This window comes from Poecilia latipinna, unplaced genomic scaffold, assembly GCF_001443285.1.
Source record: "Poecilia latipinna isolate Pla-1442-1.1 unplaced genomic scaffold, P_latipinna-1.0 Scaffold2699, whole genome shotgun sequence".
NCBI lineage: Eukaryota > Metazoa > Chordata > Actinopteri > Cyprinodontiformes > Poeciliidae > Poecilia > Poecilia latipinna.
This window is the reverse complement of record NW_015115315.1, coordinates 76,384-91,643: the sequence shown is the minus strand read 5'-3', so window position 1 is coordinate 91,643 and position 15,260 is coordinate 76,384. Positions and strand designations below refer to the sequence as shown.

The window sequence follows — 15,260 nt, the reverse complement described above, 5'->3', positions numbered from 1 at the left end:
ATTAAGTTAGGGCTCAAAGTTTACACTAATATTCTGAGAGGTGATTCAGTTAAATATTTGTTCCCTAGAGTAAATAATCATTACAAATCACAAAAAATGATACATTCCTCACATCTGAGGCAAGACATGATTTTAATTTTTTTATCTGAAAGAGGAAAACCATACACAAAAACTTATTCATTTAGTAATTAGGAATTATTTGGCAAGGTAAAAATGTAAAGTCATGTTTCATCGATGTGAAGATAGTATTAGGTTAGTCAGTAAAAAATGTAAGATTTGGAGAGATTTCCTCATCAAATGACAATTCAAATAATAAGATCATGTATAAATGTTGGCACATAAGTTACAATATTTAAAATTCAAGATTTTGGGATATTTTGTCCTGCATTTTACAATGATCCACAGGAAATGAGAATATTTACTGAAAAGATTTTGGTGTTATTGTCTGCAAACAGGAAGAAAAAACCTGACTGAAAGAATTGTGACAGTATGTTATTTAGCCAACAAATGTTTAAAAAAATTATATTTAAAGCATGGTGCCATAAAAAAGACATTTGGATTATATCTTCTTTTTAAGTAAATGTTATTGTTTAATTCTGAATTATATATATATAAAAAAGGCTGTGTTGTTTTTTGGTGTATGAACTCACATGTCATTTTATTAGACACACATTGCAATTATTGGACCTTTTGCCTTTGGAATCTCTGACATCAAGAAGGCGTTTTATTTTTCCAATCCACTGCAGATCCCTGGATATTTTTGCTTTTTCTGACTTTTCACTATAAACCAGACATGATTGTTTCAGCAATTTCTGAAACCCTCAGAGCAGACCATTGGGGACCAACAATCCTGCTATCACTAAAATGTCATTTCTTTCTCTTTCTCTTTCTCTTTCTCGTGGTCGACTTGAATTTCAGCAGGCTGAGAAAAAGACTACATGCATGAATTGCCGCCATCTGATTTAGTCAATTGCTATTTATGCTGACAAACAGTTGGACAGGTGTCCCTAAAATGTGGCATGCAGATAATATATTCACATATATCAATACTTTAGTATTAAGAAAATAGAACGACAAAAATGCCCAGATGGTTGAAAAGAGGAGGAAGTTGAATTTCTCTAATAATTTCCATGAATGTAGATCACTGATCGTGCCAACAAGTAAAGACTTTGTCACAGTTGTAAACAAAGGTTGCTGAAAATACAGAGCAAAATGTATTCAGACAACTGTCTGAATGTGCTTGCTATTACAGCTGGAATCAAAGAAGCACGCTGTTCTTGGTTCTATTATAACACCAATTACCCTCAGTGTCTGTCAATCAAACATTAAGAATGAAAGAAGGATACTTGCTTGTCTGGCTTGTCTCCAAGGGTCTTGTTGCTATGTATGTGGTTAGCCAATAACCGTCCTCTTTTTATCAAGTCAAGCTGTTTGGACCGAGTATGAGCTAATGCATTGCAATATGACAGTCATTATTCCCCTTGGTAAGCCAGCTGTGATCCATCGTTCTCTATCATTCTCTTTCAAGGTTTCAGAACTTCCTCTCTTGTGTCTTATCGTCTGTTCTGCTTCAACATTTATCTCCTCTCAAGCTTCCGCATCCCAGCCTTTCAGTGCAGAAACAAACATTTTTCTTTGGGGAACCCTGCACAGCTGAGAGACTTTCTGTTCCAGGGTTCATTCTGATGCTCCTGCTTTTTTCCTTTCTTTAAGGTGTAGTACAGAAAAAACATTTACTTTAATCCAAGATATTTTTGTGTTCAATGTGCAGTCTGATAGAGACTGAACTAACTTATCACAGCCAAGAACAAACTAAGAGAAACAAAAACCTGATGATCAGTATCACAACTATACAGCACAATAAAGTATTCACTTTTTGTTTTTACTCACTTATCACGCTTAAAAGTTACAAATCATCAAACAAATCCCAATACCAGAAACAATTCATTTGAAGAAAATGCAACTTACAAAGATAAATGTACTTGTTATAGTAAGAAAGAAACTATCCAAACTTTTAGGTGCAATGTGAAAAAAATTATTACTCTCTAAACTTGACCAACTGGTTAGAAAACATTATTAGAAACTTGCTTTGTGTGCGTGTGTGTGTGTGTGTGTGTGTGTGTGTGTGTGTGTGTGTGTGTGTGTGTGTGTGTGTGTGTGTGTGGTCCGAAACAAGATAAGAAAGCATGTATGGGGCCAAACACCATCACAGAAATGTCTCTGAATGACAGTCGGGACCTCCATAGAAAAAAATCAAACTGCCAATGACATTTTTGGGAGAGTCAGGGCAGGACAGGTGCTGTGATTATTCGGATGACTGACAACCGACAGGTGAGTCCAAGTGTAAATAATGGAAACACGCAACATTAAAACAGAAGGAAGAAGGAAGAGGTAATGAAAAATGAAGACAAGCCAGGTAACTGCTGAGAAAGCAAAACAAAGACTTTACCCACAACCAGAACTACAAGTAAATTAAACAAAATAAAAGCCACATACTTTGAGTGTTTCAAAGATCTGTGTTGAGTGAAACATCACTTCATTGAGCAGTTGCTTTGTGTTACTTCAAAGACACAATCAAAGGTGTAACTTCACTTTTTAAGCTATATAAATCCTGTGTGTTATTAACAGTGGCTAGCTTGCACTCAAACATGCATTCCGGCTTCTTGCATGAACCGCCAAAGTACTTCTAACACTTCACTTCACTGCAAGTCAGGAGTCCCAACTATTCTCAGTGCGACAGCCAGAGTTGCTTTTAATTAAAGTTGCTTTGGCCGTGTTGCTCCGCCGAGCTCGTCAACCATCCATCGTCTGCCTGACAGGAGCTCGGCTGGAGTGGAGGAGCTCTGGGGTGTCAAGTTTCTGCAATTATGATGTCTCTCTATTGTTGGTAAGTGTCTCCCATCTCTCTGTGTGCAAATTAATGTTGTCCTGACATGCAAGGATATCCTCTATCAGATCATAAATCCACCTGAGATTGGCTGGCGGAGAACCTGACTCCATAAAGCTACAAAAACAACTTGACGAAGAAGCAACTGAAGTCACGCCCTCCAACGCGGACATAAGGGACATATAAGAGGGATGGTGGTTATAATCAGGCCCACGCCCAGAGGACATACAAGCCATAATAATAATGGACACTTCTCAAATCTGAATAGACGCACCTGTAAGCAGATGGAACTGAACACGTCCATATTGAAGATTTTGAAGATAACACCATGTTGTGATACGATGATATGTAACAGCTGTAATATGATCAGTTCAGCTGCGATGGTAACTGAAACTATAGTGCATTATATGCTGTAAAATAACACAACACTGTCAGAAGATACACAGCTAGTGAACTTTTTCCCTTTTTGTCATGTTACAAACACAAAATACTGTGGATTTTATTGGAATTTTATAATAGACCAACAAAATTTCTGCATAATTGGAAGTAATTGAATCCCTTTGAATACCTGTTGTATTCAAAGGGATTCAATTACATCTGCAACCTTTTGGTCTCTACCATCTTGTCACAGCTAAAGGTGGACATTTCTACTTTTTGTTCTTCGCAAAATAGCTCAGTCAAATTGGATGGAGAGGTCAAGGAACATTGATTTTCAATTCTCAAATGGATGTTAGCTCTGGACTTTGACTAGGTCTGTTTAACCAATGAAGATGCTTTGAGCTATCCTGTGGCCGCTATTAACAAATAATTATTCTATTGATTATTCTGAAATTAATCAGATATAAAATGGAATATTCCATTCAATAAACAATTAATCACAATCATTCCAGTCCTACTCTAAATCGTTTCATAGTTGCTTTTTCTGTATGTTCAGGTTCATTCCTGTATTGAAAGGTGAACCTTTGTCCCAGATTCAAGTCTTTTACAATCTTTAAAAAGTTATTGACACTTTCTTTTATCTAATTCCTCTTTAACATCCACCAAATTTTCTTGTGCAATGCATTCGTTGGACTTCATGAAGATCCTGTTGGGTCTTCACAGATCTGAATTAATATTAAGAGTGCCACTGGACCGTACTTACTAATTAGGTAACTTCTAAAGGAAATTGTTGTATGGAATATTGTCATATTTATATTTTATATTAAAAAAAACAGGTAAAAGTACATAATTTTCTCTCCAATTCACAAGAATGTACTACACTGTTGGTCTGTCACAAAATATCAACATGAAACGTCGAAGTTTGTGGTTGTAAAATGGATAACAGCTCGAAGGGCATAAAACCTTTTGCAAGGCACAACGTATGAGGATTTCATACTATATTTACATTTTGTTCTGGATCCTGGCAGCCAGGACAGCAGAGCGAAAAGACGGGGAAACACTCCCACTAAGAGGCTGGCACCGGCACAAGCACAATAATGAGTAACTACTCCCTGAAAGCAATCATGACTTCCCGAGTCAAAGACGATGCCACAAGGAAAGGGCGGCCGGTTGCTTCCTAAATGAGCTCATGCACTTCAAATACCTTCTCTTCAAAGAGAGCAGGTACTGAACTCAGCTGATCGATGCGATGAATCCATAAGAATAAGATGATTGACACTTTTAATGTCTCCCTTCCTTTCTCCTGCTTCAGGAAACTTTCCTCCTGAGTTTCAGGAAGGAGCATGGCCAGTCTGGAAGCGGTTGCAGCTGGCAATCCCTCAGCCGGTTTGCGGCCAAACTGGGCTTCCCGGATTAGACGGCGAATATTGCAGAGTTTTTGCCACCGTTAAAAAAATGTGTGGTTGCTTGTGGTGGGAATGGGAAGTGGCAGCTCCAGAAGAACCGAGAGATAAGTGAGGTCATCGTAAAGATGAATAGACTATTTAAAATCCCTGCGGATAGCCGCACATCTATCAAGCTAAAGAGAAACGCTCCGCTTTACCTTTGAGCGGAGCAGTTTATCTACGATCTGGAGAAATGAAGAGATCATCCGCCGATTGGACTGTGACCACTTTACGCTCAACTCCCCTGAGAACACGCCCTGCGCCCCCATCACTCCCCTCTCCCTTGTCACCAAGCAACTGTTGGGCTCTCGTCACATGGGTCTTGGCTTTCTTGTGGTTTCATCGCAGGCCAAGATGGGAAACAGAACCTCGACCGCATGAAACACATGGGGGAGAGAATCGGGGGAATAAAATCCTCCAATAAAATACGAGCAAATCTAGAAATAGAAAAAAAAAATCTAGGAAGGGAAAGAAGAGGACTCGCCCTCGACCGAGCCCGGCGCTCAGAAACTCCAGCACCGCCCCAGCAATGAGAAAAACAAGAAAAACATGCAGAGGATCGCTGGAAGACAGCTAATCGCCCTGTTATTATATTTGCTGGGATTTGCAGCTAATGACTTCCATATTGCAACTTCAAAATGATTCTCCAAAAAAAAAAACAAGAAAAAAAGAAAACGGGTGAGATGGAAGGAGAATGGGGGCTTGGCTTCAGTTCATGTGATCTCAGGAAATAAACAAGTTAACAAACAAACTGTTTCTGTTAAACATGTTGTCAGGTCAGATAAGTGCCAGAGCGCTTATCTGTTGTGTTAGCTACGAGGAATGAAAAGCAGCGATAATTACAGACAACTGCTTCCTCTCTCACAGAGGGCTGACATAAAGAGCTCCCTTCCATCTTTATTATATGCTTTGGGCTTTAGGGACAGCAAACAGGCTTTGTGCACGAGCGATATTTCCACTCTAATAAAATTACACAAAATGAGCGTAAGCTCGGACAAAAACATATTTGAACAAGCAGCGACAGTAAAAAAAAAAAAAAAAAACAGAGCTGCACTCATGGGGTTTTTGCAAACCTTCCAAAGCATACAAACACAGTTGACAAGAGTAGCAGATTACTCGTACACAATAATCTGCTTCCTCTCCGCGGTGCGCTGGTAGCTATTACTGTCGTGGTGCTCATTAATGTCAGCGAAGTAAGAACAGAGGCCAGGGCCAGGCCAAACCAGGCCAGATGCGAGCAGGTTACAGAGTTCCTTTAAGAGCAAAGAGGAGGGTGTGTGTGTGTGTGTGTGTGTGTGTGTGTGTGTGTGTGTGTGAGATGGAGGGGGGCACAGCTGGCTGCAGCACAAGTCCCCTTTCCCCTTGAGCAGTATCCGTTTCCACACCAAAACCACATCAGACCTCAGAGGATGGCAGCGTACAGCTTAACATTTATTATCCACGTTTCACAGATATTTGCATGTTCAGCGGGGCATAATTTAATTTTGTTGCACTGCAAAAACACAATCTCTTACCAAATTGGGCTAGTTTCCTGAGCAAGTATCTTAGTATTCTTAAAATAAGACAAAACTAACTTACAAGTACCATTTTAGGAAGCAGTAGGAGCTTGCTTTAGGTCAATAATTCCTTAATATCGATGAAAACGTACAGATTATTTCACTTACAAAACTGGAAAAAATCTCTTGTTATAAGTGAAATAATCTACCACTGGAACTAGTACTTTTTATCAATATTAAATTAAGTATGTAACTTTTATTAAATTTCTTTTATTTTTTTACGTATTTATTGAAACTGCCACTGTGTCGTAACCGTATGTTATGAGACAGATGATTGGTGGAAAAAAAAGAGCTTCTCTGCCTTCTCCTAGTGCTAACTAGAAACAACCAATCAGAGTCAGGAGGCGGGTCTTAGCCACATCTAAGCCCCACCTCCTGTCTTCTACCACAGCAGATCATATTGGCTACTGTGGCTAGTTAGCATAGCCACCGATGATGGCAGATAAATGACAGTGAGTTGTTTCACCGCTATTAGCATATTTAGCAGTGCATACATGAGTTTGAGTGACAGCATTAAGCCCTTCCTCCTGGCTCTGATGGGTTGTTTTTGGTTGGGAGCGTTGCATTTCTTCAGACGACAATAATTGCTCAGCGAGGAGGTTGAGGATATTTTCACAGATTATCTGTCTCATTACAATCTGTGAGGATATGGTGTCAAGTTTTAACAAATATTTAAAAACATATTATTTACAAAAGTTACATACTGCGGCTTTGACACACAGTCCCTACATCTTGCTGAAATATTATTTGCATTTTTTTTTTCTTATTTCAAGAGTATTAAGATATTTGCTGTAGAAACCAACTTGGTAGGATTTTGTGTTTTTGCAGTGTGGATGTTGCTTCAGAGAGAGGAGGGAGGAATTCTGCAGTTAATGGCCCCCACATTCTCCCATCTACCCCCTATCCGTCCAGCATTCTTTTAAAAGCATCCTCTGAAAGAAGGTCAATGAAAGTGCAAAGACAAAAAGAGTCGTCAGAGGCTCTTCAGTTCCTGAAATCCAGGTGATGAGATATCAAAGTTCTTTTCATTTTCCTCTTTTGTCGCATTTGTTGTCGCCCAAAATAAACCGAGCCTTCACTGAGGCCCCAAAAATAGCCTTCATCACCGCAATTCTTCCTGCAGAAAACCCTCTGCTGCACCACCCTGTGAGTTCACCGCCACAGCGGCCACAGACCCACACTGCTCCTTGCCAGAGTTGCAGGGTAGCACCTATAAAACGCGGCCCCATCTCGTTTTTGCGCAGCCCCTATTATTTGGCTCGGTAATGGAAAGAGCTTAATCTGCTGGAGCTGGTGGTGGGTTGAAACCACAGCCGAAGTCCCCTCTGTTTGAAGTTGCGCTTAACAAAAATAGAGTGTAAAACTTTTTTTTTTTCTTTTTTTTTCAGGATTTTCACTTCCCCCACAGTTGGATCTTAAATGATTTTATAAAATAAATAAAACAGGATTTCCTGGAGTCACCAAAATGGTATCAGACAAAACACAGAGTGAGGTTAGGTGCAGGCTCTGTAACGAGGAGGGACGATTTAAGGTTTTCCTTGGCAGTAATTCAGTAACTGATGGATTACAGGTTCTGACAAAGGACAAAAAGGGCATCAGAAAACTTGCTGACACGCTTCAGAGAAAAAGCTGCTGGCACAATGTTGACACTAGGCACCCGCTGACCAACCTGACATGAGGGTGGATGAGGTGACGTGTCGCTTTATCTATTTGTGGCATCTCGTTGAGTAGCACACAACACAAGCAAAAAAAAAAAAAGAGGTCATGCTTCCAAACTTCAAAGCTTCAGCACTTTTTCTATCTTGTGACTTTGTGGTGTTGTTCCTGCTTCTTTGTGAAGAGATTCAATAAAAATGGAAATGCAAAAAGGGTTTCTTTGTTCCCAGTGCGCACACATCCAGATGACAAAGAGCAAAAGGTTGAATAAACAGAAAGATAAATCTCCTGTAACGCATGCCACTGAACCTGCTCTAAACCAGCTCCGACACTCAGAGCAAACAAAGACCTGTGCAGCCTTAGAAACGCTAGGACTGTACGGAGTAAGGTTGGTTATTTCTGCTGAGCAGACAATGCCGTATGCAGATCTGATGTCACGCAATAAATTAGAATGAAGGAAGGGAAGGAATTACAAGTATTTCAGTAGAATGAAGCTTTTTGCTCAGTGAAAAATCTGCCAAAGTGACAGATGTGCCTCTGAGCTGTAAAAATATCTTCTAGAATATGAACAATAAACAAATTGGGTTCGTCTGGCTTCTGTTATTCACAGGGGCAAAAATAGTGTCATTTATGCATGGGTTTGTTACTAGCATCAAGATATACTGAAGTCTGAAAAAGACAGTTTTAAAAAAAAACTAAAAATTTCCATCATGCAGCCTGTATGGACAGAGACTACGGAGAGTGAAGAGTGCCAAATCACAATAAATAACTTTGTCTGAACTGTTTTGTTTATTAAATAGATCTATATATGAAAGGTGAGTATATTTTAGGTGATTAATTTATTTATCCATGCTTAGGTAAAGTTTCTGTATTGCTCATAAAATCTGGAACAAACTTCTAGAAAACTTCAAAGACAAAAGGCTGAATTTCTTTAAATTAAGGTTATAAACCCACCTGACTATTAATGCCTAAAACATTGATCAATTCCAAATATGGAATAAAGAACTTTGAACTGCCTTGTTGCTGAAATGTGCTATACAAAGAAACTTTGCTTGACTTAACACTAGAGATGCAACGATCTGATATTAATATCTGTATCGTCCCGATATTGAAAACAATCCAAACCAGATCAGTGACAATGTGCCCAATCCAAAAAGGCAGATCTATTCAGTCTAAATCTATACTTTGTGGTCTGAGCGAAAACCTGCTTTATTATGTGTTTTACATTCTATTTAGGTTTTCTAATTTCACTTTTAAAGAAAATTTGTTGCAGTTTTTACTTGTTTGTCCCAGGTGGGCCACCTGTTGTTAGTCTCTTTATTATTTATTTTACATTGGCTGTTGTACTGCTAATTACACTGACTTACCAAATTAAAGTCGTTACCAATGTTTGACCAAGCCTTTGGTGTATTTAAGTATGCAGTACTGGTGCAGAGTTATCACATAAATGTGTAATTCAGTACATTGATGTTCATGCTTTAAAAAAATAAATGTTTTCAGACAACTCAGCTGTTTTCTGTATTGGATTTGTATCGGCCAATTCTAAACCTGAGATATCTGTATCAGTATCGGAAACGAAAAAGTGGCTCAGTGCATCCCTGCTTCATAGTGCCCCTTTATTTAAAAGCAAACTTATTATTTGCCTTCTATAAGTATCTAACAACTAAGAAAAAAACAAAAAATTCAGTCACCGCTTTTGGTTTAGATTATCAGCATCCCCTTTAAAAACTTTCTGGCAGGCATCCATAGCCACGACTACTTCCCTCCTTCATAGTTATGAAACGGTTAAGCTTCGCATCCCCAGATGAGGCAAAAAGAAAAAAAAAATCACTGAGATGACTTGAAGCCTTTCAGCTCAGAAGTTTTCAAGGTGCCCTGATTTGAGCATCTGGGATCCATCCATCATAAACCCAACAGCCAGTTAGAGAACAGTGCGGATTGTGAAAGACAGAATGATGGAAGGAAGCGGGAAATGGAGCGAGATGGAAGAAAGAAGAAAACGGAGAGAAGGGAAACACAGAGGGAGTCAGGGTGGGACAAAGACGGGTTTTATGACACCGCAGATTGTTAATCCAGGCTTTAATTTTCTCCCTCTTGTACACAGCTCCGCTGAAGTGAACACTTTATTTCACATTTCCCCGTATATTATCGACAGGGGTAACGAAGCCCAGACTTGTAAAATTATCAACAACACAGACCCCAACGCCAGGGGTCTGAGCTTCAAGGGACAGATCTCATTCCAGAGGAGCTCTGTGGCGCAGCTGCGCTGGGGCCCTTCCACAGCAAACAAGCAAGTGAAGCAATGCCTAGGAGAGCAAAACCATGTCCTGCTAATGCATGTCTTCTGCAGGGAAAATAACACATACACATATGGGTTCCTCATTGTAGGCATCCTTTCATAACCGCACGAGCTACGAATCATGATACAAGTCATGATGGCCCACTCCTCCAAATGGCCTTCCTACGAGGGCATTTCAAGGTCACTCTTCTTTCTTCTGTTTTGCTGCCAAAGAACAAAATCTTACTAAGTATTTTTGATCTAATTTCTAGAGTAGATATCTTAATACACTTGAAAACTAACTTACAAGTAAGATAAAGGAGCTTGTTTTTAGTTAATAATTCCATAATTTTGATGAAAAAGTACCAGGTTCGCTTGTAACATGTGAAAACTTGTTCTTTTTCATCAATACTGAGGAATTATTGACTCCGATATCTTGCTTAAAATTTACTTGTTAGTTAGTTTTGCCTCATTTCAAGAGTATAAAGATATTTACAATAGAAACCAGACCAAAAATACTTGTGTGTTGTTGTAGATGGACGGTAAGATGATCGCCCCGTTAGCTTACAATGTCAGATTCTTAGATAAACACAAGCAATGACAAAACACGCATTAATATTGACTCCTACCCACATCATTCCAGCTCATTCCTTCTTTTTCCCCCTTTAAACTCCCATAGTTGCCTACAAACGTGCCCACAGTAAGAATGAAAGGGAGCAATTTTCACCAGCGCACAAGCCGCAGTATTTTAAGACGGATCCGATGTGGAGGGAAGGAAGGTCACACACACATGCAACACTGGCTTCCTTTGTTTCCCTGCTGGTAAGGCCAATGCCGCCACCGCCACCACCGCCGCGATGCCATTCTCACCACTTATCGTTGCACTGATATGGCCCATTGAGGGTGTGTGAGTGTGAGAGCTCACATGTCTGTCAGTTTCCTCACCCCTCGCTTCACAAACGCTGGTTTCGTAAAAGCAATAATCAATTTGTGGCTCCATCATGTAAACACTGCATCCGGCACGGTTCGCTCTGTAATTTAAAAAAATTCTGACTAGAGCCAGGCCAAAACCGTATGAGGAATTAAGCAGAATTTATGCCACTAACATCCGGTTTTAGATTGATCATTTACAGATTCCACATTTAATACAAATTGTTTCACAGTTAATAATAAATTACTGAAGCTGTCCATGGAGAACAATGTGATTTGCTTGAAATTACATCAGTCGCATTGCATTGTTTATTTAATCAGTTGTACTGGAGAATAAATGGATTCAAGAGGTGACGACTGTAAATAAGTGGAGGAGATAAAAACATTTATCTGATTCATTTGGAAGAGCTGATGAGTCCAGTGTGCAGTGTAAGTTTAACTGGTTAAAGTTACATGCAATCATGATTCATTTACAAACACATAGTGTGCAAAACAGGGGAACCCCTGCTACACAAGCAGCAGGAAGTGGACAATAGCAAAAGGAATTCTGGGTAAATACAACCAAAAGAAAGACACGTTTCCAACTCTAGCAGGAAAAATGATTAGTTGTCTTTTACCAAAGACAAAACAACAACAACAAAAAAATCCTACAACCCCTAAACTCTCATGCTACTCCATTTTGTTTGCACTTTGTAAAGAAGGAAGTTCCGGTCATGTTTTCTTCTGAGGTTTTCATGTCGTTTCCTTCAGTAGTTTTTGGTAGAGCGCCACCACAGGCAAGGAAGGGAACAGGTTTTTCAAAGGGTTTAGTTTGTTCAACAGTGCAGAGTGAAAGCAAACCGCACCAGCCGGAAATTTAATATATGTGCCATTTTGCTCCCCAATCAAACGCAGTCTACTGGACAATCTGGTGGTAAAACACATATAAAATACTGTATATTATTCACATAACCACGCATTCAGACATGGTGGTGGTCACATAATTTTTGCCCCTTTGCCCCTCACGTTGAGCCTGGAGCTGCGCCGAACAGAACACCTAATGATCAAGGGAAGGGTTCGCCACCAAACACACCTGTTTTTTATCATCCTGTTTGTGTTCAGGTTCACCGGCATCTGGGGAATGTAAATTATACATGCTGTAGTTTGAGGTGTAGTTCTGTGAGTCCTCTTGCAGGGGGAGCTGTGTGTGGAACCACACAGACCCCTCCTCACCGCCCAGCCACCAACCATGCGGCGTGTGCCAGTGTGATTACAGGGTCCAGGAAAGATGAGGTAAATAAGGAGTTCAGGTTCTGAGGAGCAGAATGGATGTGACTGAGCCTGTTAATGCTAAAATGAAATGAAAACAATCTAAAAGTCCCACACCGCGGCACAATCAAAGCACAGTTAACTCTGCTGTTTACTTTAACAGACACAGTTATTAAAACAGATGGCTTATCTTTCCCTATATTGAACCATAGCAAAAGCGTGACATTCGATAAGAGAACCAGCAGCCTCTTCAAAGCAGCACCAAACATTTTAAGGATATGATCTTTTTTTTTCTTTTCCCCTCTGCTCTTTGAAAATAATGACCATTATCCCAGTAAACTGCTCTATCCTTTCATTGTGCCTTGTTCTTCATCTTGTTTTCCTCTTTTTGTAAGAACTAACCAGCTTTGAGTCATTTGCTGCTTTTTTATATTTTGCTGCACACTGGTTTAATCAGTCATTTCCTGTTGTGGAGATTTTTCATGCCAGCAGACAAACATTACACCAAAATTTAATTTGGAAAACGAGTAAATCAGTAGCAGCAAAGGAGAATGAGAAACTACTCTGTTTAAGATGCTGTAAATTTTCAAAGAGGATACGGAGGTAGTTTCTTTTGTACTTTTTTACCATTAACAGCAACTTATTATAATGACTAATAAATATTTAATGAGTTAGAGCACAATGGAGCTGTTTATCAATGTTTATCTGTCAACATTGAAAGATAAACATACCACTTTGAATTTTTTTTTCACATTTTATTGTATTTTATTGGGATTTCAGGTAGTAGATCAACATATAACTGCCAAGTGGAAGAAAAATGATTTATTTTCATGCTTTTATACAACTGAAAATATGAAAAGAATGTACTGAAACAAAAAGACATATAGCACAGTTACAGTTAGTTATATCAATCAAAGCAGCAGCCCAGAATCACCAGGACAACGCCATCCACACCATGAATCCTGGTAATGGCTGCATCATGCTGAGGGAATGCTTTTCTCCAGCAGGGGCTGAAATGCCAGTCAGCAGAGATTTCTACTTTCCAGCAACACAATACTAGTTTGAGCTACAATGGGCTGTTCATGTGTTAGAAAGGTCCAGTTAAAGCCCATATCTAAATCCCCAATAAAAATCCGTGGGAAGATTTGAAAATTCCTGTTCACAGACTCCCTAAATCAGTGCTATCCAAAGCCAACACTCAAGCACAGGTGTCCTGCATGTTTGATACGTTGCACACATAAATCAAACAAACGGTTTGAACTAAGATCTCTGCAGAACTCTGTATCAAGCTGAGACAGTAAAGCCAGTCGAATTAGCTGTGCTGCAGCAGGAAGATTTAAATGCATGTTCAAAATATCTCACATTTAAAGCATGCCATTCCACAAACAAGACTGTGCAGAAGTGTTAGTCTCTGGATGTGCAAAGTTAGTTCTACAATGTACAGATTCAGGGAACCAGAATGTAAACAACTTATAAAACATTTCACTTCAACCTCACAATTATAAGCTACTTTAAGTTGGTCTTTTAAATAAAATTCTTATAAAAAACATTAAAGTTTGTGTTAAGAATGTGAAACGATTCAAGAATTTAACGACTAACTATACTGCTCAAAAAAATAAATGGAACATTTCACTTTAATTTTGTGTGTGGCTCCAAATCCAGGCCTCCATTGGTTAATAAATTTGATTTCCATTGATGATTTTTGTGTGATTTTGTTGTCAGCACATTCAGCTTTGTACAGAACAAAGTATTCAATGAGAATATTTCATTCATTCAGATCTAGGATGTGTTATTTGAGTGTTCCCCTTATTTTTTGAGCAGTGTACTTTATAGCAAAACAGTAAAATTGTAACTTTTTCATATAATAAATAAGAATAATGTGTCTTTGACTCTTATCTATCTGATATCTTACATATGTTCAAAATTGTAGACATCTTATATTTCTATACAAATACGTAGAATAAATAAAATCAAGTTTGAGCTGTTTCCTAATGACTCATCTGTTATAAGAAGAGTTCACTTCATGAAAAGTTGTAAATGTTCTTTAAAGCAATTTTTACGAGATCTGACAGCTTCTTGTAAATCATCTCTGGATTGCGGTGGACTTACATCAGTGTTATGTACACAGATACCCGACTAGTAGATCAGATTTTAAAGAGAGTGGAGATCAAATCCTTTAGAAACAATTCAAATGCTCACATATGTTAAAGAAAAGGCAAAGTAAAGAAAGGATGTTTTAAATTTAGCAGGTATAAATGTAGTTTCCTCCCATTTGGGATGATTAAACTCTGGGTAACACAGGTTACTCGATGAAGGTGGAGTTGAAAAGGTAAAAGTTAACATCAAAGTGGGTAAAGCGATGCACCAAAGTCAAGCGATAAACCAAACTTACAATTCTAAACCTCAGTCACAGCTTTAAATCCTTTCCTCATTAACCGCTCTCATTTGCTTACTGGAAATTGGGTCTAAGCTGATCACCCAGCTGAGGCTTAAGCCTGCATGTTGTGTTTAAGCGTAACTAAAACACGGGAAGTCATTTATGCTCCGTGAATCACTGACGATACACCGAATATGGGAGTTTGCACAGGGGTGGTGGACATCAACAAAAAGCGGTTCTAATGCGTATCAAATCCAGAGGTTTCAGCAACTTTTACTTCTTGTTTGCATTGACAGATAAACAGACTCCATGTGTGGAGCGCAAACATGCACCCATCTGCGTTCAATGACTCTCCAGCGTTTTTGTTTGGAGAGAGTGGTAAACACGGGGGAAAGGGCCCCAGTGGGTTTGTTTCGTCTATCGTTATAAACTATAGATGGAGGCACTGGCCTGTTTAATTTCGCTCTTTGGCATGTTTACATTGATTTTTCTCCTCTTTAAACTC

General features: G+C 39.1%; 1 protein-coding gene across 2 annotated transcripts in view; it reads right to left on the bottom strand.

Annotated features, from left to right (window-relative positions):
• The window catches only part of kremen1 (kringle containing transmembrane protein 1), a 79,911-nt gene that overhangs the window by 45,905 nt on the left and 18,746 nt on the right, over window positions 1–15,260 (bottom strand). The gene's annotated exons all lie outside the window — the stretch shown is intronic.